General features: G+C 40.5%; 2 long non-coding RNA genes across 2 annotated transcripts; one reads left to right on the forward strand and one right to left on the reverse strand.

Annotated features, from left to right (window-relative positions):
* On the reverse strand, positions 1 to 18734 carry LOC116442305. The gene is made up of 3 exons (XR_004239501.1): positions 16979 to 18734; positions 3239 to 3539; positions 1 to 1878 (listed from the first exon to the last, which is right to left on the reverse strand). It is a non-coding gene; the product is annotated as an uncharacterized LOC116442305 (long non-coding RNA).
* On the forward strand, positions 5996 to 25745 carry LOC116442298. Its single transcript, XR_004239496.1, has 4 exons — positions 5996 to 6081; positions 18748 to 18915; positions 21800 to 21941; positions 25648 to 25745. It is a non-coding gene; the product is annotated as an uncharacterized LOC116442298 (long non-coding RNA).
* The last annotated feature ends 1771 nt before the right edge of the window (positions 25746 to 27516 follow it).

The following is a 27516-nucleotide window of genomic DNA, read 5'->3' on the forward strand; positions in this document are numbered from 1 at the left end:
CCTCTGTTAGATAATATAATAATATAAAAGATAGATAGATAGATAGACAGACCTGAAATGCCTAGATGTATGACTTCATGTTTTATGAATTTACTAGTGTTTGTAATGCCCTGTTTTCAGGTATTACTCATCTTCACCAAAGACACTGTGATTGAAATAGTCTATTGGACATGACACTTATATGCTGTTCCTGTGTGTTCTTTATTTCCTTGAAATACCTAGCTGGAAAATTGAATGTTATCGAAAGATGGTTCAGTTGTGTAGGAAGCAAATACTTGTCTACATTACTTGTCTTTAAAAAGTGTTTTGACTACTTTATTGCAAAAATAATGTAGTATTGTTCTACCTGTAGTGTATTATTAAGCAATGTGTGCAGTTACTGTTGAGTTGGCTAGCTGGTTCAAAAATTCAGTGTACTTCATTGCAGTTTGTGAGCAGTGATCTCCCATTTTTTATCAATTTATTTCTCTGTGGTTTTTCTAGTTTATTGTATTTATCTCAACTATTTAAAATGTCTGCAAATGTCCCCATGGTAATGGAATTCGCTTGGCAGCACTATATAGTTACATGAATCATTATGAGACAGTAAATAAATGGTTTAAGGCATAACTAAATACCAAATGGAAGTCAACAGGTTTGGTAACAGCAGAAAGAGTTTATTGCGAAGATACCTCAACACCATGAATGTTTTTTCCTGGAACCCCTACTTCTTGAAAAAGTTGGTTTGGATAGACCTGAAAGTTTGGTCCTGACGTTTTGGGGGATGTCCCCCAAAAGAAAACCTTCCCCTGCAGATGGATGGATCACCCTATAACTCTGTTATGCCTGAGTCCAGAGAACAAAGGTGGCTGTTGGAACCTGTATGAAAGAATTGGGGATCACTGAATTTTTGGGGTCATGCATCTATTAGTGCTATGGGCTGTCCATACTGGACAAATGGAGAAGTAATCCTTTAGAAGAGTTCTTAGCTTGAGCCTGTGCCTTTGACAGTAAACAGGCTAAAGCAGTATTTATGGACTGTCAAAAGATGTAGTGTATGTGCATGAACTTCCAATGAATAAACAAGTCACTGTTTTTTGTAATGGCATGTAATGGAATAAGATGGCTGAATACTTGCAGAGCATTTTTTGCAAGAGAACAGTATTCAATTTTCTTGGGCTACAACTGGCAAAGCAGCCTTTTTCAGAGTATTCGTGATTACCACAGCTATGAAAAAATTGTCCATTCAACTCAATGTCTTAGATGGACCCATTAGCTACTGTTGTCTTCTTGCATAAATGCAGTTGCAAAAATGACAGGGTTTTAATGTAGGATGTCTTAATCCATTGTGATAGCTACATGGCTTCTTCTTTGAATATAAAGGAAGACTGTGCAGTCAAGCATGTTTTAATTCCATATCTAAAGTTCAGCAAATGGAAGAGAGAGTATTGAAAGCCTTAAATAAACCACAATGTGATAAATCATAACAAAGTATAAAATGAAAACATTCAGTTTATTTAGAGAATGTTCTCAAAGAATACATCAGTCTCGAACCAAAGCATACATTTATGTAGACCGTTGTTAACTCACAGTTTATTTATAAAATGATTCCATTTTTTGATAACATCTGTGTATGGCAAGGTGCCTAACCTCTGGGGCACAATGGGGAGAAGTTATGAAGTTAGCATCCTCCTTCCTCTCGATGTACAAGCAAAGAAGCTGGAAGGAATCACAGTGTTACTCTGCTGACTGAACTCAGGCAGCAGCATCTGCTGGGTCTTACTAACTTCCACTCATTGGAGAAAAGACAGAGCTCCTCTAAAATGGAGGCAACAGGAAATCTTGGTAGGAGGCTCTCAGAACAGCCAACCAAGGCAAGGTAGGTACAAGGCTGTAGACCTGTTGTGTACAGAGTCCACACTGACTTCAGTCATGGTGTAAAATAAACAAAATCACACAAAGTGACAAAAATAAATCAGAAATTACCTAACTCCAGCTGTTTACACAAAGCACAAAACTCATGGCTATTATAATTCTGCTTTTCTCTCTGGTTACTTGACTGGGAAGCTACTAAAACATAATTTCTATTTGTGCAAATTTTTGGAAGAGCAGTGAGTACTTTTGAGTAATGCACCTATTAGGTAAAGTACTGATCTGCATGGAAACGAAGCTCTTAAAACACATCTTTGTGTACAGAAATTCCACTTGCTGTACATCACTGAAAAATTTAGTATGGCAGAAAAAATAAATCTGATTGCCCATAAAATGTTTTTTCTATAATAGTTATGACCCAAAATATATTTTTAATGTTGGAAAAAATAACACATTGTTCATTTTGTCTGATGGATTTTACCACTTCCTGCCTGATTATTGAGGAATTCAGAATGTGTTTTGGCCAACAAGAAGTATGTCCACACTAGGGAATGTATTGCTCTCTTTTCAGGAAACACAGCTACAGTACTGCTATTAATGCAGGCTTTCTCATCACCATTTATCTAATGCTGTCTGACCTCTGTCATTTTTCTAGAACCCTCTTATCTGCTTCACACTTGACCTCTATCCTGCAATTAATTCCACTTGGTGCAGAGGTTGGCAGTGTTCAGCGTGGGGTCCCAGCCATTACAAATATCTGCAGTAAACACATTGGAGATTGCAATACCTGTGCTGGCAAATACCAAGCCAGCAGCTCTCTCACATTTGTCTGGAGATCAGACTGAGCTCCTTCAGATAGGTTACACAAAGTGACCGTTCACCCTTCAGCATGTGAGCCTTTGGAGCAGGGACCATACACTCCCAGGGCAACGGTGGCCCCATCCTTGGTGGGGCAAATAATTAAAAACAAGAAGATGAGAGCTGGCTGACCTGCTGCCTGCTGCCATCTTCTCTCTCAGCTTGAGCTATCCACCCTCACTTGTTTGTTTCTTTTTTTTTAAATGAAGGTTAAATTTTCTAAAAAAAAAAAAAAAATCTGTTCAATAAGAAAAATACATTAGCAAATTGAAGGGTGTTTTTAAGACTTTTGTGCTCAGCAAACTGGCTTTCATTGAGCATTATGTACATCTCTGGTAAATAAATTAGAAGATAAATAGCATTAAACTCATAAAACAATTGCTGTATTTTGCTGATGGTTGGCATCTCTGCAGTACAGCTGCTTCTCCCAGCCTCCTGGGAGTAGCAAAAGGGACAATAGAGAGCTATGCAGTGTGGAATCCACACCACCAATCTAAAGGCGCGCACACACATATTTACCAATACTCACCATCAGATCAGGGTAATTTCTATCAGTTTGGTAGCATATTGAAAGGCTTTCTGTCACCCAACAAGGAGCCAGCAGATGGTCAATGCAGGAGGTCACACAAGTTGGTCTTAACAAAGTCTTTTGCCCATGCAATCCATCACGGATCGGACAATGCCTTTGTATCTCTCAGAACACATCTCTTTTCTTAGCATCTATTCCAGCAGGTGCAGCTCTGCGTGTCAGCCACCCCAAACAGCCAGCTGTGCTTGCAGTGGAACATTACAGTCTGCAACCATCAGAGGAGAGGACTTGTCACTGAAGGCTGTAAATAAAAGGGGAAGAATGTAGTGGCTTTGGGACTTCTGCCCAAACAGATAAACCTTGACTGCTGTTGTGCCTTTGCTTTCTTAAGAAGCCCCAAGTGCTGTTTCTGATCAGAGAAGAAAGACTGCCATGACCCTCATCAGGGTCAGCTGTTCCAAGCTGGAGTTCACACTCTAGCACAGCCAGGACTGTGTTGCTCAACTCCAAGTGCAATCCCCCATGCTGTATTCCACATGGGGCCCCTGACTCCTCTAGTGGGTCCTATATGTTTCCACCTCCTCTGCTGATTTATGAGAGTTTTTCATTAGTTCCCTGTTCCCCAGTGCCTGTGTCCAATGAGGAGTCCTCTGCATTAAAGTAGGTGTTGAAAATGCAAGAGGGAGCAGGAAGGTGATAAGTAACTGGGTAATGGGTAATTCAGTTAGTCTTCCAGGGGCTGAGAGACAAGAAATCTTACTCTAAGGAGAAGTCACTCCTCAGGAAATCCTTATGGATCATTGTTCCTATGGAGCAGGAAAACAAGCCTCTCACAATAGAAAATATCTTTCCATCAGCAGCATTAGAAAAGGATAGAGCAACCAAGCTCTGGTAGAGTGAGTCATCACTCAGCAATTTTTCTTCAGTGCTTTCCCACTGATTGCTAGCAAAGGTCATGGGTTGCTAAGGCAGAGTCTGGAGGCTCTAAGATGGGAAGGGCCACCAGGAAGCCCTGATGCTGACAAACATGTCTGCTTCTACATTTCAGTCAAGCTCAGAATTAGAGTATGGGGGGAAGATCCATCTTCTTTCATCTAAATTCAAGATTTGCATTTTAGCAAATCTGAGGGAAGTGTTGTGGTTGCTATGGATAAGATATATGTAGGGTCCAAAACTCAGAATTCATTCTTTTAGTAGACAGAGAGCAAAGGAGACAGGAGAAATTAAGGGTGAAGTGCTGTCAGGTCCCCCGCTGAGACATCCAGTTCAGGGTTAGCTCCAGATTATGACACAGAAAGTAGCTTTGACTGCAGTGTTCCCCTATTTGTTATGATAGAAGTGATTCACCTCTGAAAGGTCTTCAAGCCATCATTCATCTCCTTCTCCATTCCTGATTTGTACTGCCCAAGTAATTAATTTACTGCCTGTAAATCCGTGATAGGAGGAGGAATTATGTTTGAAAAAGGAAAATCATTGCTTTCTGCTTCATTTATCTTAAAACTAAATCTGTAACGAGGTGTCACATTCCCTTCCTTCCTGCAGATGTAGGCTTGTCTAAAATAGCCACCCTCCCCTAACATTCAGTTATCTCTGGTGTAGCACCATTGCCTGTAGCAACACTGAGAACAGTTAAGATAAGACATCAGTGTTTTATCACTGTTTGGTCTAACCTTACTTAAAGCAAATCTGGATGATGGAATAATAATAAAAATACCAACACCTTAAAGGACCTCTCCTGCCTTAAAGCTATTATTTCTATCAACAATCCAGCCAGAAGAGAAGTCCCAACAATGGAAGATATAGAGGAAGGACCCAGGTTTTATGGTTACACTGGAGGAGCAGGTATAAGGAGAGGTAAAAGACTGGAGCCAGAATTCATGTCCATTGTATTCTCATGTTTCTGCAATATCACTGTGAAAAATTAGAGGAAAGTGCTTCAGTGGTGTCAATCAACCATTAGTGACCTCCTGAGCTCTACAAAATTTATGGCCTTCATGGAGGTCTCTGGCTCTTTTTTTTTTAAGATTGCCGGAAGACTGTTTAATTTTTGCATTTCATGGTGGTTTGGTTCCCTGTGATTTCCCCCTGCAAATGTAAAGCGACAGGCTGTGCTTGGGTAGAGCTTCTGTCCTGAGAATGTCCAGACGTGCCCCATTCCCCTAATGAGATTATTTTTACTCTGTCTTAAGGGTATTTTAGGTCTTCACAGAAATACCTTAGAGGCACAAAGACTGATGTTGGCTGCATACAGTACTGCTCAAAGTATGTCAGAAATATGTAATATATGATAAACAGAAAGATGTGCTTGGGGTTTCAATCATCTTTCTTCTAAGTGAGGTATTTCAGGACTTCAATGAAATGCACATGTCTTACATTAGAGAAGCTTAGCAGGCTCAGAATATGTATATCCCCATTTTCCTTCAGCCTGTGAAGCTGCCTTACTACCAAAGCTGAGTAAAGTATCTTCATTGAGTCAGCGTAAACAGCTCCTATTCAGCTCTCAGCCCTGCAATCACATAGTGGGTGATTTTTTTTGTTGGTTTTTTTCCCCTGCATCTTTTTTCTTTTTCAGAAATAAGAACTTTCTCATGCCTGTTGATTTCATCATACAGGAATTTAATTCAGCAGTCACCTTAAAAGGCCATTCATTTAGATTTAGGGAGGAGCACATTTGCTTCCTTTGCAAAATGTGATGTCAAGGCTTAGATTTTTGTCCCCTCGATTCATCTTAAAATAGGCAATGCAGAAAGAGGAGGGTCCGTAGTAGAACACAGCACACATTTATATGGTCACCTAAATGAACAGAGCTGAAGGACTCATATGCCAAGCCTTTTTCATGGAACGTGAGTACACTGGTTGTTCTTTCTGAGGGTCACAGGTATGGAAAAAAGGTACAACCTATTTTGGCAGGGTTCTGATTCAAGCTTCATAATTAGCCAGCTAAAAGATTAAAGAGCAGAAAGAAGTCAGATGAAAGCTAGGTGCTGGTGTGGCTGCAATTCCTTTCCTAACTATCTGTTTCCCAGATTACAATGATGTCAGGCTGTATCTGTCACAATTAACATGGGGAGGAGGAGGATAAAACAAAAGCTTGTTTACTGTAGGCTGTGCCAAAACAGTTTTTGTATAGATTTCTCCAAATGAAATCAGTTATTGTAGGTGAGGCTGGTGGCTCCAGGTACTATTAAAATTGTCTGCACACCTCACAAAGCCCTGTTTACAACCAGTTACAATTTCTTCTGAATTCAGCTCCTAGAGTTGAGCTGTTCAGAGCTGTCTGGCTCTACTAGGTACACCTATGTAGTCGTGGCTGTACTTTCCAGACACAGCCTAAAAGGCTTGTTCAGGTCAAAGGCATTTGGAGTGGAGATTTGGCCTTTGCAGCCAGGAGGGCTGGGGGGAGGAGGGAGAAGGGGTCTTGCTGAAAGAGCTCTCTCTTTTACACTCCTTCAGCAAATGCAGCTACAGTTCACTCAGTCAGAGGGAGGCCCTTGAAGGTTTGTCGCTCACAAATGTTCAACAGAAACCTTCACAGTTTTAGCAGCTAACCTCCCTGATGACTTGTCTTCCCTGAGCACACTCCAGTCCAAATTTAAGATAACTTTTTCCCCCATACGGTTGTTACAAGGCTGGCTCTGTGGCAGGTCACACCTAATGTTGAGATCTGGACTGAGAGAGGGGCACAGCCTGGTTTTCAGCCAGCTTCCCCTGGCTAGCACTATGGAGGAAAGGGGAAGCTGCTGCACAGCAGAAGACTCAGAATAGTGGAAACTGGTCCTGGAGTTGGCAGGAGGAAGGATGAAAGTTTTAAACAAGAATCAGGGATGAGGGAGAACACTGGTGATGAAGTAAAGTGCAAGGCAGAAGCTGGAAGGGACCATCAGAGCTGGGGAGTACCCACAAGGAGAACTTGGGGTTGAACCTGGCTGAGATGACACAGGAGAAAGGGAGAAAGGCAGTGGGAACACTGATGCTAAGACAGGGAGAGGGGTAACAGTGCTGGTCCAAGAAACAAGCAGTACATGGGGCTGATGCCTGTGGTCCACTTATCTTGGATTTACTAGGGCCTAGGTTTTGCTGTGCAAGAAGATTAGGACTGGGAGGGAAGTTTACAGAGTGGAGGTAAGGACTGGATCAATCAGAAGTACAGGACTTAAAGCTGAAGGCAAAGAGAAGATGTGGTATGGATAAATGGCCCCCGGGGTTTAAATGCTGCCTTGGACTCTGTCCCACTGCTCAAGAACTCCTTGCATACCAGGCAAACCTTGTATACATTTACCCGGAAGCTCCTCATTTCCCTGGTGATCAGTGTGACTCCTGATGTGAGAAACTGCTGTGTTAGAGCTGTAACTGAAGTCAATGTGGGCTATGTTTTTTGTATATGCAAAAAAAAAAAAAAATCAAGTGCTTAAAAGGATCAGGTTTTAATATTTCACACTGGTTGCCAAGATTATTTTATTTTTCTCCCCATTTTTTATCCATTAACCTCACAGGTTTCCTTAAAAAAAAAATTTGTGAAATACTCAGGTTTTATACTGTTAAATGCCAATAAACAAGCATCTTGGGGAACAAAAAATTCTTCCTTCACTACAAAAGAATTCAGTAAAGGGTGAAGCCCCATTAAACAACCAGTAGAACACAAATCATTTAACAGTTGCTAATTACATAACCAGGTCTTGTTTTGTGTACTGGCTGAAGCAAAGATACTCTGAAAATACAGTTATGTATCATGCTAGTAGTAGCTGAGTCATCCATGGAAGTACAAGTTGGAAAAATACCATCCATTTCTTCTCATGTAATAGTAATAGTAATAGTGTAAATGCAATGATTTTGCATTTGCAATGATTTCTTTCTCCACCTCTAGCCCCTATAAACTTTACTGGAGACATACAGTAAATATCTCCCTTGAATAGTGAGATTTCTTGAATAGCAACTAGACAACAGCTTGTTCTTTAGTTATTTTGGCTGCAGCCCTTGAAAGTGATCTGTGGAACCCTGGGAGTCTGCAGACCCCATGTTGTAAACTGCTATGACTGCATAGCTCACAAAAGCAAAAAAAAACCCCAAGAATCGTTTTTTCAGTCTGTCCAGTAACATGCTCTTTGTAATAAGAAAGTGTATGAAACATTCGACGCCCTCGCTCCCAGCAGTCATCTTGAAAGAAAGGAACAAGTTTGTTCTGATTTTGCCATATCAGATGTTCTGCCTAGGACTTGTCTGCTGGTTTTCTTTGTTTTCTCTCTCTCCAGTGCCACTGACAAATCTTGCATTTCTCTAGTTGACCATTGTTATTGTACCTAAGCCCAAGTTAAGACCCCAGCACACTAACTCACCTCTGCCAATGCAGTCCAGCTCCTAACATGCATCATATAGGGCTGCAATCCAATTTTAAGCTTACATACTTGAACGTTTCTATTCCACTGCAAACTGAGAATGGTATTTGATTCTGCAGAAACAAACATTATGAAGGTGTTTCCCCTTGGAGTTTGGGAACTTCTGTCACTGGTGTGTAAGGATCTGTAATTACAGCAGTGTTCCCTTCCATCCACCACAGCTGTCTCCAGCAATGTTCCCCCTCATTAGGAAACTATCCTATAATTTAAGATTAGAGCTGGAGCATAAGGCAGTAATTGCCCCTTTCTGTTTGAGCCCTCACAGAATTTACGTTGTCAAGCTGAGGAGTCTGTTGTGCTTAGATCTTTCCACCTTTCTGAAACAGACCATTACTTGAACTTCATTTTTCTTTGCCTCGTTTGCACCAGCAGTTCCCCCAGTGCAAATGCTGTGAGAGCTGGTTGTAGATAGCCCTGGCTTCAGGAAAGCCAAGCCTCTGATACTCTTGATAGTGTTGCAGCCACTGAAGATTTTTTCTCACCATCTGACATTCAGCTTTTTATTACATCAGTGACCTGTGTCACTTTCCCATTAAGTTATTCTGGCTGGGAAAATTATGGTAGAAGAATTGAAAGTGATGTGAAATGATAGGTTTATTCAGTTCCCCATTCTGAGTATCTGCTCATTTCTGGAGTATGGAACAAAACACATTTATCTTTATTCATTACCCTTTAAAATGACACATATTTTAAAATTTTGTTAGTTCCATCTATGTGATATATGAGATATTCCTGAGCTCATAATTTGTCACTGCTGCCTTTGTATGACTTAGTAATAAAAATCTTAGTAATGGATGCTGGGCTGGTGGCAAAGGATGTAGCTCCTTGCTCCCTTATTTCAGCTTTTTGATCTTTTAAGCCCTGAGCCCTGGCTGTTCTCCTTTGAAAAACTTGGTATTTGCTAGCTGAATTATAACAACACATAGATAAAATAAATTTGCCAGCAAGCTCCTTTTAGCTATTTATTTATTTTTAATTCAATTTGCAAAACACAAAAAGAATGAATTCTGAGCTGCGATCAAATTTAACAAAGGATTAAAAAAGCAGACCAACCCCTGAGAGCTTTAGCAAACCACTAGCTTTTTCCCAGGGTTCTTCATCACATTTTTCAAGACTAGAAAAGTGAACAAAAAGGGCTCAGTGTGGGTGGGCTTGGGACAGAGGTCTAACGTGTGAACATGGGCTCAGAGCACTTAAGCTGATTGCTGCTTCAGTCCTTCTGCCCCTTGCCTCAGTGTCTGCGTGGCAGAGGTGTGTCTGTGTATACACACATGTGAGTACCTGTGCACATCTTGCTCCAGGAGCATGTGTAACATCCACATATTGTAAATTATGCTGTGAGTAGCTACTCACTGCATTAGCTTTTCCTGATGTTTCCTGTTGCAGCTTTCTTCCTGAACTGCCAGCATTAACTTACTTTCACTTTACTGCCAGAACATGACACAATGCAAAAGATAAATTTCAAAGTTCCACAGATAATTTATAATGATTCATTTACAATTACCCCAGTTAGTGTGGATAAACATTTTCCCAGAAGACAAAACACTAAACAACATTCTGGTATTTGCCTTGGCTTTTTGGAGAGATTGACTTTTAAAAAGCGATCTGCTGCTTCATGGGTAGAAGAAAATTCCATTTCTGAAAATCAAGCCTTTGTTTTCAGAGAAACCCATACAGCTTGCATTTGCTGACTCTCTTCATGTGTTGCCAATGAGTGGGGATGGCCTGAGCCTGACTTTTCCTTCCTCATTATAGTTGGTGCGTGTTTGCTTCTCTCGTGGGCTGTGTTTTCAGTGTGTTTGTTTAGTTTCTCACTGTTTGCCATACTGACTTCTTTATTCTTTCACTTCTGAGTTTGCTGCATATTTTATTTCTGTCTTGCATCTGCACTCTGCTTGCTTTGCTCAGCTGGATTTAGCATCCTGATTATATGAGGATGTGCCTTTTTTTGTCAATTTAACCTCTTCAGCCTTAGTGCTCTGTTGGAGAGACTGCAGAGGGGAAGGAAAAAAATTAAAACCCTAAAATAAAGTCCTACTAACAGCAAGAAGAAAATTTAGAAGCCAAAAAACAGTCCTTGCAAGGTTAAAATTAATAGAACAGACACAGAGTTTTAAAAGATACATAATTTCTTCCCACATACATGATCCAGATGTTACTCAATAAAAGAATCACATTTAAATATAAAAGAATCATACTTATTGCATTGTTTAATCACTGTGTTTTTTAAGTTCAGGGAAAGTATGAAAAAGCCAGATTCAGTAATTCACAGCTTTCGCAGGAACACAAACATTTCTTAGCATGGTTTATGGCCATTGCGCAATACAATCCTCTTATCTCTGGTAAAAGTCTGCAAGGTTTATCAGCAGCTCTTGACACAAGTGAACTTCAGATCTGACTGCCTTTCTACAGAAGCTATCTGGGATCAATGGGGTCATGCTGTGTCTGCACTCCCTGCAGAAATATCTGAGAGAATCATATTGGTTATCTTCCTCGCTTCACATCCCCTCGTGGAAAACTAGTTGTCAACATTTGCGTCAGTGGGATGTCACTTGATGAGATCCCTCAGATTTCTAAAGTGAACAGTTACATGTATCTCATAATCTGTAACTGAACATAACAATCATCCAACTATAGCCAAGCCTGGGAATAGAGAATGTCAGAAGGAGAAAAGAAGCTATCTCAAAATAAGTTTGAAGAAAAGATGAGTAGAGCTGACAGATGGTGCAGCACTTCAAGGAAATCACGACTTTCCCCTTCTTCCATCAGTTGCTAAGGAGAGATTATGTATAAGAGAGTATGAAGAATATCAGCACCCAGGTAATACTTAATTCCGGTAAGTGTTTGAACACCCATGGAGCCATCTTACACACCTTCCGTCTTAATCCAGCCTGCTTCTTGGGGCTGGGGCATCCATCCCTGTGCCTATTTCTAAAATAGAAGATGGGAGTATTCCATCTTTCAAACTGTCCAGAAAGCTGTTCAGAAGCATTAACCAGTCCACTGTACAGCTATGCATTTCTTGAGCTGCAGAGGCAAATACTTACAGCTCAGAACATATCTCCCTGCAGTTTAGTGATTCTCCATTCAGTACCTGCTTTAAACCAGAACAATGATCTTTTTTTTTTGTCTTTCTGCAGGAAAGGGTTTAATCCCATTAATGACTGTATTTCCCTCCTTACCACTCCAAGGATACTTGGCTTAAAGGGGATGATGCAATTGTCATGACTGAAGTGAAACTCAGATCAGCTGAGGAGACAGAGTGGGAAAAACACACATTTGCTGCAGAAATTCATCTGGCAAAGAAAAAAACCTGCAGATCATTGCTTTCTTTTTTAGAAAAGATTGCAAGGTGCATATTGTTTACTCGGGCTTTAACTGACTGGAGGGCAGAACTGAAAGTGTTGTAGGGAGTGAGGCTATGCCTGGATGGAGATCAGTCACCAGCAGTGTTCCTCAGGGCTTAATCCTGAGGACAGTTCTGTTCAATATATTTATAAATGATTTGGGTGCAGGAGTTGAAAGCACCATTAACAAGTTTGCTGATGATACTGAACTGGGAAGTGTTGTTGACTGTTTTGAAGGACAAGAGGCCTTGAAGAGGGATATGGATAGATTGGAACATTGGGTTATGATTAATGGGATGAAATTTAGCCAGCTGAAATGCCAGATTCTCCATCTAGGACAGGGTACTGCTGGGTACAAGTATGAACTAGGAGAGGAGGGGCTGGAGAGCAGCCCCATGGAAAGGGGCCTGGGGGTGCCAGTTGACAGGAGGCTCAAAAGGAGTCAGCAGTGTGTGTCCTGGCAGCCAAGAGGGCAAACCTCATCCTGGAGTGCATCAAACACAGCACAACTGACCAGTCAAGAGGGACAATTATCCCACTGTATTGAGCTAGTGCAACCTAATTTCGAGTATATTGTGTAGTTCTAGGCCCCAAAACTTAAAAAGGATGTGAAGATCCTTGGATGTGCCCAGAGGACAGGAAAGATGATGAAGGGGCAGGAAGGCATATCCTTTAAGTTGCTGATATCTTCTTGGGATCCAGTGATAGGACGCATGGGAATGATTCAAAGTTGCACCAGGGAAGGTTTAGACTGGACATTGGGAAGCATTTCTTTACCAAGAGGGTGGTCAAACACTGGAATAGGCTTTCTAGAGAGATGGTTGATGCGCCACAGTTTTCAGTGTTCAAGAGACATTTATTTGGACAAAACCCTTGATACCATGCTTTAACTTGGTCAGCCCTGAAGTGGTCAGGCAGTTGAACTAGATGATCATTTTAGATCCCATCCAGCTGAACTATCCTATATTCTACATTCTATATTCTATATTCTATATTCTGTATTCTATATCCCGTATTCCGTTCTAAGCTTTCCTTCAACAGAAGTAGGGATATATTTCCTGCTAAATTATCTCCCTTGTCTCTTATTTTAACTACCTTATATCTACTAATTTCTCAAAAGACAAAAGCTATTGGAGAGACATTCCAGCTGAGGATGAAACCACATAATTCTTTGATGTAGGAGAAGCCATGTTTATAACATCATCCTCTTAAGCAACATGCAGAACCCTAAAAAATGGCCCACTTGTTTTAGTAGGGCAGAAAATTTTATGTAGTGGCCACACACAATAATGACAATTATGAGGGAATGCATACGAGTTAATGAGGAGCACTCTTACTTGAGAACCAAGGCCACTAATGGAACAGGATCTGCAGGTGTACAGGATGGAGTCACTCAGCATCTCAGAGAAGGAAACTTGTATTTCATGAAGGGCCTTCAGGGAAGGGAAAAGGACCAGGCTTCTACGTTTTTGAAATGAAAAGCACCGAGGAGAGCCCAAAGCACCCTTAAGTGTTACTGGGAGAATCCCTTGGGCTGTAGTGTAGGTGAGGTTTGGGTGATTGGCAGCAAAACGTGCTGAAGATTAAGTGCACATGATGATGATATGCAGAATGGGAGGCAGAGAAAAACCAAGGAACTGGTAAAGCTAGTAAGGGGACAGGGACAGTGGGGTATCTGGGGGTATTCATAAATTTTATGTCTGGAAAAGAAGATGATGAGAAGCAAAGGCTGTAAAAGTGACTAGTATGATTTAAGACCAGTAGGAGAGGGATGAAGCAGTCACTGGAGGCAAGGTATTTTGGTCAGAGCACAGCACTGGGTGTGAGGATAGCCAAACATCTCTCAGGCTCATTTCCCAGACCTTCCTCAGGTCCATCTCTTATTCCACATAACGAAGACTTAAGAACCTCCTCAAGACTCCTCTTTTTTTGGCTTGACTTAGACTTGACTTTAATGAACTAGCTTTCATACTGGTGCTGTTCAGCTTTGGTCTTTCCCTTGGTTTTTGCTGTGTGGTCTACAACTATCTCAGTCAGACTGCAGGCTCCATAGTAAGTCATTATAGTGCTAAAGTATAAATCACAGAGAAATACAGCACCTATATGGTAGCTAAATTACACCTGTGGTGTTCTGTAAATAATAAACTACCCAGGAGTAAAAATTACAAAAGGGTAAGATGCAGAACTTGAACCAGTTGTGCTGTAGCTCTGGTCAAATTAAGATGCAGTCAAGAATTTTAAACATTACACTACATATTTAAGAATTTAGTAGCACACAGAAAACCTCTTCACTTGGGGAGAAGCTGTGATGTATTTCTAACCCAAGAAATACCACAGACAGAGTTGTCACCAGTGAAAACCAATTTGGACTCAAGTGAAAGAAAGGATAAAAAAATGACAATAGGAAGCCATTATAGGACAGTGGGGGAGAATGAGAAAGCAGAACAGGAAATGTTTATGTAGATAAAGGAAGCCTGCAAAATAGCTACAACAGGAATGATAGGAATTTCAATCATCCTGTCACTGAGGGGAATTGTAATTAGGAAATATCAAATAAGTGTGAAAAGCTGAAGAGTAACATAGCCCTGAATTGTCTTTAGAAAGTTTGTGAACACGCTCTACATACAGAAGCAACAGCCTCAGAAAGTTCACATCCTGGCTTTTATCTCCAAATCCAAAATAGTGCAGATCTGAAAGAATCAGTTTATTGACCTTCTGGGTTATACTACTAGCTCTATTTTCTCAGGCCTTCTGCAGATGGTTGGGGGCTGGTATATTCACAGAGGATGTGGTTCATTTAACTTCTGGGGATTGACTCTTGCCATGTTTGTGGAGGACATGAACTATAAATTGTTGGGAAGACAACTTTGCAAGCTACGAGATGGTTAAGTGGCTATATGTTTTTACTACCTGAGTTATTCTTAATTAAAAATGGTATAAAAGATAGGCAATTTCTAGAAATCTAGTCATTTCTGGAAATCACAGTATACAATAGAAAAAGCTTAGTTCAATCTGCATTTAAAAAAAATTATGTGCAAAATCCATTCTTCTGCTAGCAGTACCATATTGGCTTCTGTGAGGTTTAAATTCTCCGCTGCAAAAGTGCAGTTAAGAATGGGAGGCATTGGCAAAGCTTCTTTGTGCTGCAGTTGTAAGAAAGAGCAGTTAAGTGAAAATTACTTGATATTACTCAGGTGATGTTAAAGCATCTGTTAGCGTTAGTCTTCTGTCCATCCCGAGCTTTTTTTCTTGCCGTCTACTCAGACTCTTTGTGTCTGCTGCACCGCTGCAAGCTTTCCTTTGCCCAGGGTTTCCACCCGGTCCTTCCACTTGACATTCAAATGCCCTTGATGCTTGCCTCATCCAAAACCAGTTTGTTCTGCCATGGGGCCAGCATAAAACAGATGGCAGTCCCCTCTGATACTGGACTTCAAGAGACTCAAGGAACATCGTCTCATACTAACGGGACTGCATTCAGGAAGTAAGAAGAGTTGCAAGACTCTTCTTATTGTTTATGAGAGGTAGTTCAAAGTTCTTCTGAGAAGCTGAAACTCTGAAATTTATTGCACTAGACTTAACTTTTGCAAAGATTCATCTGAGCAAGCATCTGGTATGTTCCGATTCATTGCACATATGTCTGCCATTGTATCACTCTGCACAACAATAACCACTTTAGTATTTAGCCCTGACTTAATTCAGTATTGCTACTATAACACAGAATTTTCTTCGACATCTGCTGAAAAGGATAACATAATTTCACAGTATTTTATCTTTTCTGGCCTTTATTTGCTCTGGTGAAAGATGATCTAGCTTGATATTTCTCAAGACATAACTGTTGTGTCTGGAGTCATCCTTGTTTGTATAACAGGGATAGCAATTGTGAGACTTGCAGGGGATTAAAATGAGCATTTATTTTATAATGTGATTATAATGTGATTCACTAAGGTTTTGATGAATCTGTGGGAGGAAGTGCGTAGTTAATCCTACTTTTCTCTGGCTCTGTGTGCATTCTGGCCTCCAAAAGTTGTGCAGAGAGGTTTTGAAGAACAAACTCCAATCAAACCTTTTCATAGGAAATTTTTGCTAGCAGTCTGCATAAATGCCCACTTTATTTTAAAGAGCACTTTCAGTAGTATCACACGACTGTTTTCATGATCTCAAAACTTGTATTTAAAGAACTGTGACAATTAATGTCAAGCCAATTATGCTCCCATGGACCAATTTTTATTTATCTTTGGTCAGCTTCCACCAAAAACATATCTGTGTCCCCTTGCTGTCAGATGAAATATTTTTTTGGAAGTCAGTATTATTTATCTCACTAATTACACTTTAACTTGCTTTTGCTTATTTTTACAAATTTTCTTTTTCTCCCCTCTACTAGATTATTTATTTTTTTAAGGCTTACTACTTATTGTTTCTGCTGACCTTTGGATCCCTGAGCCTAGGAGGCTCTGGGATATTTTTTCCTATTTAAAATATGAAAAGGGACATTTTAGTTTCCTTTTCTTTTTTTTTTTCCCCAAATATTTTCTGCCAGCAATTCCCTTTCATATGACTGCTTGATTTAGTTTCCCCCAACTCATAGAAATTCACATTAAAATAGGAGTAGAAGACATTCTTTTGGCAGCCTGCCTGCTGAACTCTAGAAATGCCATTTCACATAGTCCATGCTTTGGATGGTTGAGTGAGCTCCAGAGAATATAGCTTGGAAGAAAAACGTGCAGACTGAAGCCTGTTAATCTGAGGAGAGAGGAAACTATCCTGTAAATTACTTCATCCTGATCACATGTCGGTTTTCTTCTCAGCCCTTCATGTTGGCAAAGTAATTAATTCTCTTCACTGCTTCACTAGTTGGTCACTGTGAGAACTCAGCCAGCAGGCACTAGTGGTGCCTGTGAATTTTGTGACACTGACACCCATTTATTGACAAGCACATTAAGATATGGCACACAGACAACCATACAGTTATGAGATAGCAATGACTTTAGACCTGTGCTTACCTGAGCGTCCTGTAGGACAGGAATCTGGCAGGGAAAGGATGGCTCTGTTGTCACTTCATGGTCATCTTCCAAACAAGACAATCCTAATTATATAACTAGGAAGTCCTAACAGCATTTTGGTCCTTCAAAAGTGAAATTAAACTGCCAGCTTACACTCAATCTTTGCATGGAAAACGTTAAAATTCACAACAGATTTCCAGACGTCTGCTTCCCAACTGTTTTTAAAATCTAGGTCATTATATATAGGTGGCATCAGATATGTCTCCATGGAAGTCTCAGAATATTTTAAACAGCAAAATGGGTCAGCCTGCTTTAAAGCTTGTAACCATCTAACACAAGTTTTTGTACGTGTACAGTCCAAGAAAGGTTAAATATCTCCCTTCACCCCTCACTGAATATGGATTTTTAACATTCCATGTTCTCATAGCTCTGTAAGGCAGCATTTTCTAGATAAATTCCTCTGTTATTTCAATCTGTTTTATGTTTTTTGCCATCCAATATGAAACCTATGGCAGTATAAATACTATCTTGTTCCAGACGTTGGCCATTCATTTCCACATGCTGTGCAGCCATTCCTTGACTGCAGGCATTTTCCACAAGTTGAAAATTTGATGGGCCTCAGCTACTACTGTTTCTTTGATTTTGTGATTATTATTGTCCTCATTATATTGCCCCAGACTGGGAATGAAACAGTGATTCCAAAAGGTGCCACACTCCCTGTGTGCAATTTTACACATGCTTGCAAACAATTTTCAGACTAGCAGGCAACACACATTACTCTAAGCCATGCAGAGCAGAGGTGTGGGGGTAGTGCAGTGCTGGAGAGGGCTACTTGATGGATGCTGCTGGGAAGTAGCAAGGGGATTGATGGGAAGAGATGGTTGCCAAGGCTGACAGTACCATCAGGAGGGAAGCACAGAGAACATCAGACCCATGTGGTTTCAGTGCAGGAGGATGATGAATGAGTAAGATATTGCTGGGTGAGAAAAGCAGTGGATGCTCTGACTTGGACTTTCTAGAGGTAGAAGCTACTTTACCTGTTGAGCAAAATGTTGGGGGTCCTGCCATCACTGATGACAGATGTGTCAGCTTGGGAACCTTTATCCTGGTACCCTTGCCCTGGATCAGGTCCCCTGCTTAGGGCCACACTCCAGTTACAGACAGGTCATGATTACATAGGAATAGAGCCATGGGGGCCCCTAACAGTCCAAAGACAGAACTACAAGCCAAAATCCTGACACATTTTCCCACTGCCAGCCTGAATGCCTGAGAAACCAGCTGAAAGCCAGGCCAGCGTGAGAAGGTCCTCACTAGCCTGAGTGAAATGCATGACATTTGGCAGCTCTATGGGCTATTGAAACCCATAAAAACATTCCCAGTACTTTCAGAGGACAGCAGATCCTGCCTACAGGATCTGCTTTCCTTGCTCCAGGAACTCAGATAATATTACCACCTTCTGAACATTATTCTACCTGTGTCTGAAAGTGTTTACTATTTTTTTCCTGAACTTTTAACATCTGCTGCTAGTTTTGATGCATTTTCCCACAACTGACAAAGAATAAACTCGTCTCCTTTTTCATTTCTTTCCACTGCAGCCAATACGATCTCATTTTTCCCATTGCAAATTCTGCCACCACTGAGCTCTTCTGGCTTCATGCTGGCTTGTGTTTTTAGGACAGAGGGGAAAAGGGTTTTGTGTGGTCATTTAATGCATGAGAAAACTCATTAATAGATTTTCTGGGTAACTGAAATGTTGTTTTTAACTGCAGAACAGAGAGAGTCTAACACTGCAAGCTTCCTCCTGATGCCCTGGCAGTCTCCTGCAATTCCAATTTGGTGTGACTGTTTCTTTGGAAGGGAAGAGTAGCTTGAACTCTGTGCTTATTCATTCTCACTACTGGGACTAATCAATGAAGCAATTGTAATTTTTTGGTGAGGTAAGTGTTGCCATGTTTTAAGCTGACAGGAAACCCATCACTCGCACAATTGCTAGGCCACAAGGTGAGAATGAGAAGGAACCAGGACAGTGACTATGAATACACAACTGAAGAAACTCACAGCCCACTTCCAAACAGTTGAAACAACCAGTTCCTTCACAGTGGGGCATTTGTAGTCTGTTGCTGTGAAATTATGGTGATGTCAAGTGCACATGATAATTACTTAAGCTAAGCTGTATAAAACAGCAATGGATAGACTGCTCAACCAGAGAGTTACAAAGATTTTGTGGAACTAACAAATATCTTCGTAAAAATAAATAGATGAACAATATTGTCTGCAAACTGAACCATTTGGAAACAACAAAGTGGAAAGGTCTGTGTGCACTGTCAGTGGCTCCTTGCATCCCTGGGGAAGGGCACGCTCCTTGGCCATGGCAATGCAGAGTTGTTCCCTGAAGATGGCTAGAAGCAACAGAGCCATCTACTGACTGACAAGGTTAACCACAGCATCTTTATGTGCTGCTCATTTAACGCGCCATTTCCATCCTAAAATTGTGGCCTGTGGAGAACCGGTTTTCAGCAGAGACTAATTACTGAAGCACACAATTAATAGTTGATTAGCAACTTGCTGAGTCTCCCTATTACTCATCGCTTTGACATCTGGTTAGGTACCTGTGTGAATAAGCGCTCCTAAGCATGTGCCATATATTTTTCCCAGCATGAGGTAGCATCACATCTCGTGGTTAAGAAGCAAGGTTGGTGTTTGCTGAACACTGATTACTTTGAAGAAGGCAGAGAAGCACTCTGGACATCAACGCAATGTTATTGGAGCAACTGGAAAAATAAGGGGACGGGAATCTTTGACCTGGGAATTATTGAGGATAGTTAATTGTGTTTAGGAGCTGTTGTGTCCTGATGCAGGTGTTTGAAAATGGAGCCTGACATGCAACACCTTGTGTGCTATGTGACCTGAGGGCTCACATGTCCTGGGACCATGGAGTCTTACAGGAAGTCCATGTCTTGCCAAAGACTCTCAGTAAAGCAAGCAAACAAAGAACCTTTCAAGTTCATGCATAATGACAGATGTAAAAACGGAGTGAAAGTGCATGAAATACTGATTTTAAAGACCATTTGTGTCATGGTAACACCTAGATCCTGGATAGATGTCAAGAAACTCCCTCTTACCAACCTTCTGTTGGTTAATAATCATGTAAGGTTCCACAGGAAAAATGTCTGTGCCAGCAAACAAAAAATACCTGGCATACTTGCTGCACAAGTAGCTGGCTGAACAGTCCAAAAGGCACTCAGGAAAACTTAGTCAAACAGCAGACTGTCAATATAAAAAGTCTAGCATTTTTATGAAATGACTGTAGGGATCAAGACTGGCCAGAGCAACTGACTCTGCCCAATAACCCTCCCAAGAGCTTGCAGAACCTGGTCTTCACAAATGGTGATTGAAGTCCCATGATCCCCCTTGGTGTTGGAGGAGCTGTGTAACCTGTAGTGCTGCCATGGAAGCTCTAAGTGCTCTGTTAGGCAGAAGGCTGATTACATACACACAGAGGATTCCTACCCTTGCTAGAACTGGAGCATCCAGATTTACACGACTTAAGACTTCTCTTTGAAGTGTCACTATGAGGAAATTGTGTCTTTCTTCCTCTTGCAACCACTTCAGCATGGTTTGAATTAAATTATAACTAGGTTTAATCCCTATTGCTTACAAAACCTACAGGCTGAATTCACCCTTTGCAATTTTTAGAAAAAACAAAAGCCAAGGCATCAAGAAGTGCAGGCAAAATACCCCTCCTAGGTTATTTCATTGTATCTTGCTATTGTAAATGAGATGTGACTGTAGATTCTCAGAACACAGAGTAAAGCTCCACATATATGGGCAACAAGTTTTTGAGCTTTTAAACTGAGACTCAAGACTCTTCTTATGATACTCAAGAACTTGTAAAATCTTTCTTTAAATGAGAGTATGATGTTTAGTGGACAGAGGTAAATGTTATTATAAAATCTTTTAGCTGCAAGAACAGCATTTCAGACTGAGAAGGTTATATTTTTCAGAGTACAGATGTCAGGATGACACCTAAAAAGACAAACAAGAATAGAGAAGCATTTGGAAACAAAATATTTGGAAGGAAAATCTAAACCAGCTTGTTTCCACTCAAAAATAAATGAGAGTGTCATCACAACAGACATGAGACAATGGCTCAGACATAATGAATTATAAATAAACAAAATACATGGATTTCCAGGACAATTGGACCTTGTTTCTGTAGATACCTATGCACTGAAATGAATGCATGAGGTATGCTGGGACTGCTCATGAGTAAAGTTATTAGTTAGAGTCTGTCAGTCTCCAGTCATGTGCAGTGACATTTGCAAACCTATAAAACTAGAACTTCAAAAATGATAAATTGTTCTGAAGAGCAATGGTTTCTTTTCTATGGACTGGATAAAACTTAGCAAGCAGTTGGTCATTTTTGTTAAAAATAATAATAAGGCATATAAAGACAAGAATGAGGAAAGATAGATATTTTATAATCATTAGACTGGCAGTTTTTAAAGGTTTTTCTCTGCCCCTTCACAAAGGCACATTCTCAGCATTTCATGCTCTCCTGCCAATTAATGAGTTATTTGTGTGGCCATTTTCACCTGTGTAGCGCTGACACACAGGGTGTATGGCACATGGGAAGACAGAAATCCCAAGGGAATTGCTTCGAGGGATACTGCCAGGAGGAAATGGCTACACCAGAGCGGCAAGCAGGGAGGAGCTGCCTTGCTAATTCCAAGCATTTTCATCACTGAGTCCCTGGTGCCTTGTTCTCATCCAGACAATTCTGCCATAGCCACACTCCTAACTCTGTTCCTTGTCCCACAGATGCCACTGGGAGAAGGTGCTGGGCCATACCATGCATGGAGCATGGTGAAGAAGGCTTGGAACTGGCAGTGCTGCACGGCTCTGCCCTTGTGCCATGTCCCAGGGGCTGGAGAGGCACTCAGCGACAAACAGCACTGTAGTGGTTAGTGGAGGAGCAATCCCTTCTTTCATAAAAAGCTGGGTGTTCACTCACATATCTTAATTCTTTCCATGCATGTCCTTTCTTGCCCTCACCCCCTAAATTTTGTTGACACAGAAAACCAGGAATTTGGTCTCTTGTCTGGGATTTCTGGGTAGCTAGAGACCTGAGTGGATGTGCAGTAGAGCAGATCAAGTGATGTCTGTCCTGATAACTTGACATACTTGATAACACACATACTTGATCAACTGTACTTGAAGTGAATAAAAATCTGAGGTATCTGGAGCATGTCATGCTTACTCTGCAGGTGCCAGTTACCTGAGCGTATGCCAGGAGATGCCTCCATCCCTTTTTCTGCCTGTATTGTCCTGAGCTGGAATTAGAGATGCTGGCAAAAACTTTACACAAGAAAAGATAAAACAATTTAAAAATATCTGACAGAGCCCCTGTAATGTAAATCAGGAACCTATCAAGTTTCAGAGGAACTTCTCCTTTGAGCATGAAAAGTTCTGGCTACCATCAAGTCTCTTCGGTTTTTTTCTTAGGTTTTTAGCCCTGAACACACTCAAAGAAAAAAATAAGACTCTAGGAAGAAGTGATCTTTCCAGTCACAGTAAATTTTACATTGCCATTGATCCAGATGACTCCATTACTGCTTCCTGGAGGTGAAAGGGATGATACTCTTATTGGCAATGCTTCAACATAGTTTGTATGCTATAGAGAATGAAACAGGCACCTTTTCAGTCTGCACTTGGTCTGTTCTTAGCTAGGGGACAAGTTACTCCGTTCCTACCATGAACTATGCCCTTCCCTAATCCAAGCTTCCTGACACTGCCCTCAAAACTGGGGCTTGGGAGTATCTTTAGATAGCAAGTTCCACAGACTAATTATACACTGTTGTAAAAAGAACTATGAAAAAAAGGGTCACACTTTGTTTCTTCTTCTTTTAATTAATTATCACTTTGTTCTCAAATTATGAGAGATCCTTTAGAGTTTATTGCTTCTATGGTTATAGACCCAGAAGTGTGGGGCAGCATGATGTGATGCACAAAGAAGCCCCAGTTCCTGCAGACAGTTATGCACCTCCCACATTTCATATATGTCCGTAAAGCACAACCAGCTTGTTGCTTGGTCTACAGCCAGGCATTGTGGAAAACAGTCTCTGCTCCAAAGGGCTTATAAACATCAAAAGAAAATCGAGCAAGTAGCAGAAAACAAGGAAACATTTAGAGTGAGAAACACTATTTCAGGTCTCAGTGCCATTTTATCATATACTACCCTCTCAGTGTCTTTGTGGGAGCTGACTGCAATTTCTTTCATGGGGGCAGACTGATAGGTCTCTTAATGTTAATGGGGCGTCACATGAGTAAAGAATGCTACTGATGGAAGCAGAAGTTGGATCACAGCACTGATCTCATCAGTAGCCTCTTGTAGGCAGTAAGGTCAAAGGCTTTTTGAAAGTTAAAAATCAATTATATCAGTAGACTTTCCTGTATTCAGTGCTTTGAAAGAGATCTTTCTTCATAGAAATACTGATTTGTCTCAATTTTTTCTTCATAGTGTCTTAGAATTATTTGAAATTTAAAAAGACAAGGAATTTGCTAAATGGAAACAGTATTTTTTACAAAAACAAATGCTCTTCTAAAAAAAATCATTATGATAGCCAGTTTTGATAGATTTCCCATGGCCATTTTAGCAATGTTTTAAATTAAGTATTTGAAATAATTTTTCTTTAGCATTCTGCAACAAAACAATTTTAGCAACGTTTTCATAATGTCTAAAATGGATGACAAATTATTGAAAATACAGGTCTAATTTGAAACCTTGCTAGGAATAATTAATTATTAGCACACAAAAATTTCAAATAAAACATAAAAATAAAACAAGATGCTAGATCTGCAAGTAAAAAGCCATTCTATACAACCTTACTCCATGTCTGAGATCAAATCAGAGATCTGATCTGACACCATATAACACAGAGGTCTAGTTCTTTTATACTGCAGTTTTACAGGAAAAGGAAGGGTCCATTCAAGCCCTGTTCCAGAAAGCTACTGCTCACCTAAAACTTTTCTATCCCTGCAGTTGTTTAACTGCCATATTTACTGTTAGATCTTCCTTGCAAACAATAAAATACCAGGACATTCTCTTACCTGTCTGTCTCTTTTGGAGTACCCGACATGTAAGAACGAAAATGCATAGGTAACTGCTACTCCTCTTCAGTCATGGAGATGCCACTAGGACAAAAACGTTTGCCAATGAATCACATTTTCATTTAACCAGTTCAAGAAGTTATGCCTTAGACATGTGTCTGCAACTGCATCACCGCTGCTAGTTGCACTGCACACAGTAAAAAGTGTGTTCAAGAACGGCCAATAAAGCCATCTTCACACCCCTGTTAGAAACCGGATCTTGGTCTTGTAGGACTTTATTCCAGCAGTTACTGTTGAAACTGCATAGCCCAGCTGAATGCATTAGAAGCCCATTTCCATGTTGCCATATGTTCGCCAGCCACCCCTTGCAGACTCGTGGGGCCTTAAACTGTCTCGTTCTTTACATGATTTGCAAGTGAAAACAAGTAGTTCTGTATTTCCCTCTCAGTCTGCTCCATTTGAATTCTCTGGTGGCTAGAAAGGAGAATTATTAGCTTTCTTATCAGTGAATACGTTTGTAAGGTCTCTCTCTCTCTCTTTTAATAGCTCTGTAGTTCTACTCCTTGTGACATTTGATGGAAATTGGCCACTGAGCTCAAAGATTAGGGGGAGGATCAACTGGTACATATAAAAAACATAAGCATGTAAGTCCAGACAAAAAACCAAGAAGCCCATTATTATATTTAAAGACATATGAATTTCAGCTTGTTTGCTTACAGAAATATCAGAAATATCACTGACAAATCATATACTTCTTGTCCAAAGACATGTAGAAAAACCTGTTTGTCAGTGTTGTTAATATGGCAACAAAAAGGCTTACAGCGAGATTTTTCCTGACGGAAATCCATTACAGAAATTCCTATAGTACTGTTGGGAACTGCAATATTTCTAGTACTGAGGAGATTACACACACTTCCAGAGTGACAAAACCCATGTGAACATGACCTTTCCCTTAGTTTTCTTAAGGAATAAACCACTCTGGCTGCATGTATACAACTGAAGAGACCACAAACAGCAAAAACCCTCTCCTTCTACCTCATCAATCGAGTTTTCCAAATCATTAATTGAAATGTAAATTCTCTGATTTTTAAGGAAAAATCTTTGCAAGGCCTGAAATACTGATTTTCTCAAAGTAATTTGTTCTGGAGAAGGAATGTGGGAATCCTTGTGATTGTTTCATGGTAAGGCAGAGTTTTTAAAAAGTCTTGGAGAAAACTGATGTGTGTGAGCATAGAGATTCTCAAGTTCTTTCTGGTTGTCATCCCACATACAGGTCAGACATTTCACATGACCCCTACTATTAGTATAAATAACAGAAGAGGCTGAATTTGTTAGTTGCAACTCAGCTTGTAACTCAGCTTGCAACTGCTGTGATTTTACTTCATGTCACAATGCCTAAGCTGCGCCCTGCTGGCTTCTGCAGAGGAATGAAAGACAGAAATGATCCAAGTTTTTAGACTGTATACTACCTTATCAGGAGATAAATTAATTAATAAAAATAATTGAGAAATAGAGATGATATTTTACTGCCAATAACTTGAGAATTTGATCTGTTCCAGTCTGAGAAATGGGTATCAGCATGGACAAGAATCACAGAATCACAGAATATCCTGAATTGGAAGGGACCCACAAGAATCATTGAGTCCAACTCCCAGCCCTGCACAGGACACCCCAAGAATCACACCACGTGCCCGAGAACATTGTCCAAACACTTCTTGCACTGCCAGGCTTAGTACTGTGACCACTTCCCTGGGGAGCCTGTTCCAGTGCCCAGCCACCCTCTGGTGTTTGCCCAACCTAAACCTCCCCTGGCACAGCTTCATGATATTCCCTCAGTTCTTGTCACTGGTCACCACAGGAAAGAGACCAGTGCCTGCCCTTCCACTTCTGCTTGTGAGGAAGCTGCTGATTGCAACGAGCCTCCCCTCAGTCTCCTTCAGGCTGAACAGACCAAGTGACCTCAACCACTCCCTGCATGAATTCCCCTCTAGACTGGTCACCATCTTCATGGCCCCTCCTTGGATACTCTTTAATAAATTAATCATACATGTATCCTCTGTGCCTTAATTAAGAGCCTAGAGATGCAGGATCTCATAGGCTATGAATTTTCCTATGGATAGTTTAGTGGCTGTATAAGAAGGCCCAACTCTCAAATCAGGTACCTGGTTTAGACACTTGAAGAGTCAGAAGATGATCCCTCAGTCTTTTATTACATTTTAATGCATGAATTCCTTTACAAAAAAGAAAAGCTTTGGCATTCTTAAAGATTTGCCACAATTTATCCTCTGAACTACAGAGATGTCACAGAGGATACAAATATGCAAAAAGTTTGCTGTGGATGTGTCAAGGTATGTCAAGTTAGACAAGTATTAAACATAACGACAATTTCTTGCATGTTAAAATATCAAATGGACTCTTGGTGTAAATATGATATCTCACAATGTATATTCAAAAGGCATTTATGCACCCATGGCAGGGATTTGGAATGATCTATAAGGTCACTTCCAACCCAAATCATTCTATAATTCTATGAGTCTGATTTTCTGGAACATAAATTAATGCTGAACCATTTTTGCAAAATTTATGTTTTAGTCCTAAAATGAGATTGGTACAAATGTTATGCTGCCCTCTGAGGGCCTGTGTACAGTGCAGGGATCTGTTCATAGAGCTGTCACAACATGCAGCTTCTAAAATGCCACCACAGACGAGATCTTACTGTTCTCAGGTTCTAACTCAGGAGATTTCTCCGTTATCCCAAGTCTGAAATTTTGTATAGTAGCTAAAATGTGCACTATAGAAATACTGTGTGTATTTATAGACTACCAAATTGCCAAGCAATAAAATTGCAACCACCCTGAATGAAAAGTTCTGTGGACTATTTGACTTGATTTTTGCATATTAATCCTTCCAAGTGCTGATGATCAGCTAGCTGATCCATTTTGGTGCATTGCCTTATGTACAAATATTTGCCTAGTGTTTGGAAATTCCAGTTAATTCTTGGAAATTCCCAGGAATTCCAAGTAACATGCTCTGGTAGTGACAGCACGTTCAGAATTTCAAGAACAAACAATTGTTCTTATGTAACAAGGGAGGAAACTGGGAAACTGGTATGAGCATGTCAAATGTTGTAGCTGAAGGTGCTGTCAAGTACCAGTTGTCCACATCAACAATTTGATAAGCCATCTCAAAGACAACAGGTGCTGTAGGAACACACCTGAGGTCTCATGCTCCATCTCAAACACAAGGTTTGCAAAGGTGTGGTTGTAGAGGAAGGTAATTAAAAGTCAATAAACATAAAAATAAGGACTATTTTCTCTGCTTTTGAAAATTCTAACATTAGCTGTTGTCTGCATCCGGGTTTTATTTAAAAGGAAGGATTAGGTTCTGGGGGCTAATGATATTCCTTCAGGCTTTTCTTTTTATCTTTC

This window comes from Corvus moneduloides, chromosome 1 (genome assembly GCF_009650955.1).
Source record: "Corvus moneduloides isolate bCorMon1 chromosome 1, bCorMon1.pri, whole genome shotgun sequence".
NCBI classification, from domain to species: domain Eukaryota; kingdom Metazoa; phylum Chordata; class Aves; order Passeriformes; family Corvidae; genus Corvus; species Corvus moneduloides.